The sequence below is a fragment of the Citrus clementina genome, unplaced genomic scaffold (genome assembly GCF_000493195.1).
Source record: "Citrus clementina cultivar Clemenules unplaced genomic scaffold, Citrus_clementina_v1.0 scaffold_9, whole genome shotgun sequence".
Classification (NCBI taxonomy): domain Eukaryota; kingdom Viridiplantae; phylum Streptophyta; class Magnoliopsida; order Sapindales; family Rutaceae; genus Citrus; species Citrus x clementina.
The window spans coordinates 21426800-21430246 of NW_006261964.1; the positions used below are offsets into that span (position 1 = coordinate 21426800).

Here is a 3447-nt window from a genome sequence, read left to right on the forward strand (position 1 = left end):
TACTATCATTATTTCGACAAGAATTGCTTCAATCCATTTTGAGACATAATCCACTGCAACTAATATATACACAAATCCAAAAGATGATGGAAATGGACCCATGAAATCAATTCCCCAACAGTCAAATATTTCAATTTCAAGTATGGGATTTAAGGGCATCATGTTTCTTTTTGTAATTGATCCCAATTTTTGACATTTTTCACAACTTTTGCAGAATTCATATGTGTCTTTAAACATGATAGGCCAATAAAATCCACACTGTGAAATTTTAGCAGTAGTTTTTTTGAAGAAAAGTGACCACCACATGCTTCAGAATGACAAAAATTAATGACACTACTTACCTCATTATGAAGAATACATCGCCGAAAAATTTGATTTGGACAATATTTGAACAAATAAGGGTCATCCCAATAAAATTTCTTTACTTCAACAAAAAATTTCTTTTTCTCTTGAGCATTCTATTGCAAAGGCATTTTACCTGTAATAAGAAAATTAACAATGTTAGCATACCATGGCATTGAAGTAACAAAAAATAAAAATTCATCAGGGAAAGAATCATTTATGGGTGTTATATCATTGCAGAATTCGGATGTGAGTCTTGATAGATGATCAGCAACAACATTTTCAACACCCTTTTTATCTTTGATGGTAAGGTCAAATTCTTGTAGTAACAAAATCCAACGAATTAGTCTTGGTTTGGCATCATATTTACTCATCAAATATCTCACAGCAGCGTGGTCAGTAAACACAACAGATTTAGAGCCAAGCAAATATGAACGGAATTTGTTTAATGCAAATACAACATCAAGTAATTCTTTTTCAGTTGTAGAATAATTCATTTGAGTACTATCCAAAGTCTTACTCGCATAATAAATCACAAAAGGTTTACCATCCCTTCTTTGTCCTAAAACAGCACCAACAGCAAAATCACTTGCATCACACATTAATTCAAAGGGCAAAGACCAATCAGGAGATTGCATAATAGGTGCAGATGTTAAAAGACAAATTATTTTCTCAAAAGATTTTTGGCAATCATCATTCCATTCAAACGGTGCATCTTTTAATAAGAGGTTACAAAGTGGTTTAGATATGGCACTAAAATTTTTTATAAACCTCCTATAAAATCCTGCATGTCCTAAAAAGGATCGCACATCTCTAATTGTTTTTGGTTGTGGCAATTTAGATATGACTTCGATTTTTGCTTTGTCAACTTCAATTCCTTTAATAGAAACAACATGACCCAAAACAATTCCAGAAGTAACCATGTAGTGACATTTTTCCCAATTCAACATGATTTCTTTTTCAACACATCTTTTTAAAACTTTCTTCAAATTATCAAGGCAATCATCAAAAGAATTTCCAAACACAGTCAAATCATCCATAAAGACCTCTAAACAATGTTCAACCATATCACAAAAAATGCTTAACATACATCTTTGAAATGTTACAGAAGCATTACAAAGCCCGAATGGCATTCTTTTAAATGCAAATGTTCCAAAAGGACATGTGAATGTGGTCTTTTCTTGGTCCTCAAGTACTATAGGAATTTGATAATAACCTGAATATCCATCTAAAAAACAGTAGTCGGGATGTCCTGCTACTCTTTCCAAGATTTGGTCAAGGAATAATAATGGAAAATGATATTTTCTAGTGGCTTCATTTAATTTTCTATAATCAATGCACATGCGCCAACTAGATATAATTCGTGTTGGAATTAATTCACCTTTTTCATTTTTAACAACAGTGATTCCAGATTTTTTAGGCACTACTTGTGTAGGACTTACCCACTTACTATTAGAAATAGGGTAGATAATTCCCACATCAAGCAATTTAAGGACTTCTGTTTTGACTACCTCTTTCATGTGTGGGTTTTATCTTCTTTGAGGTTGTTGACATGTTTTAGCATTTTCTTCCAAATTAATTTTATGCATGCAGATTAAGGGATTAATGCCTTTAATATCATTTAAAGTCCATCATATTGCATTTTTATGCTTTTTAAGAACAATAAGTAACTTACCTTCTTGGTCGCTTGTTAAAGTAGAAGAAATCACAACAGGATAAGTTTGTTCTTCTCCAAGAAAAGCATACTTCAATCCTTCAGGCAAAGGTTTCAATTCCATTTTAGGTGCTTCTTGTTGTTCTGTCTTTTCAATACTTCCAAGCTCCTCAAATTTTGGCTCGTCATCATAATTTTGCGAAGTCTGCACAGAATCAAGCAACGAATTTATATTAGAAATATCAAGTTTAAGTTGCTTATTTGACTCAATTGAATTAACTAAACAAACATTAGAAAGTTCAAAAAAATCCCTTTGTTGAATATTTTCCTCGATACAAGATTTAAACAATTCCTTTTGTTCATCAGTATCATCTTCAATCTCATTTTCTTCATTAGATTGCCTGCACATGTTGAAAACATTCAATTCCAAAGTCATATTTCCAAAGATAAATTCATTAAACCATTCCTACAATTAATCAAAGCATTAGCAGTTGCTAAAAATGGTCGACCTAAAATTACAGGAATTGGTTTGTAATTATTCACAATAGGTTCAGTTTCCAAGACAATAAAATCCACAGGATAAATAAATTTATCAACTTGTACTAAAACATCCTCCACTATTCCTTTTGGTACTTTAACTGATTTATCGGCAAGCAAAAGTGTAGTTGAAGTTGATTTTAACTCACCAAGATTAAGTTGAAGATAAACTGAATATAGAAGCAAATTAACACTAGCACCAAGATCTAGTAAAGCATGCTCAATTCTGTGGTTACCAATAATACAAGAAATGGTAGGACAACCAGGATCTTTATATTTCAACTTATTATTAGTAGACAGAATTGTATTTACCTGTTCGGCCATGAAAGTACTCTTTCTTACCTTCAATTTCCTTTTAACAGTGCACAAGTCCTTTAAAAATTTGGCATATGAAGGAACCTGCTTGATTGCATCTAATAGAGCAATGTTAACTTTCACTTGCTTAAAGATTTCATAAATTTCAGAAGAGTGGTTTGATTTCTTTGGTTTATTCAATGCATGCGGAAATGGTGGTTCAGGTGGAATACTAGTTATTTCTCCACTAGGTGTAAGTTCATTTAGTCCTTCCTTACCCTTTGAATTTTCATCATTTTCATAAGGTTCAGGCATAGGTCTATCAACAACCTTACCACTACGAAGAGTTATAACTGACTTGACTTGGTCTGTGGGTGGATTTTGTTGAATTTTAGGATTTGGTTGTGGTTGGGCTGGAAATTTTCCTTTTTCTTGAATGGTGAGTGCAGAAGCAATTTTAGCAAGAGTATCTTTCAAATCAGAAAAAGTTTGTGCATTTTGATTGTTAATAACATCTTGCTTTCTGATGAATGAATGCATTGTGCCTTCCAGATTTTCCAGGTGGTGGGAACATATGGTTGCATAACGGCTGAGGGATTTTGAAATTTTTGTGGAAGGTG

The 3447-nt window shown here is 32.6% G+C and overlaps 1 pseudogene; it reads left to right on the forward strand.

Moving 5' to 3' along the window:
* LOC18031694 overlaps positions 1-3447 on the forward strand; it is a 58782-nt pseudogene that overhangs the window by 36365 nt on the left and 18970 nt on the right.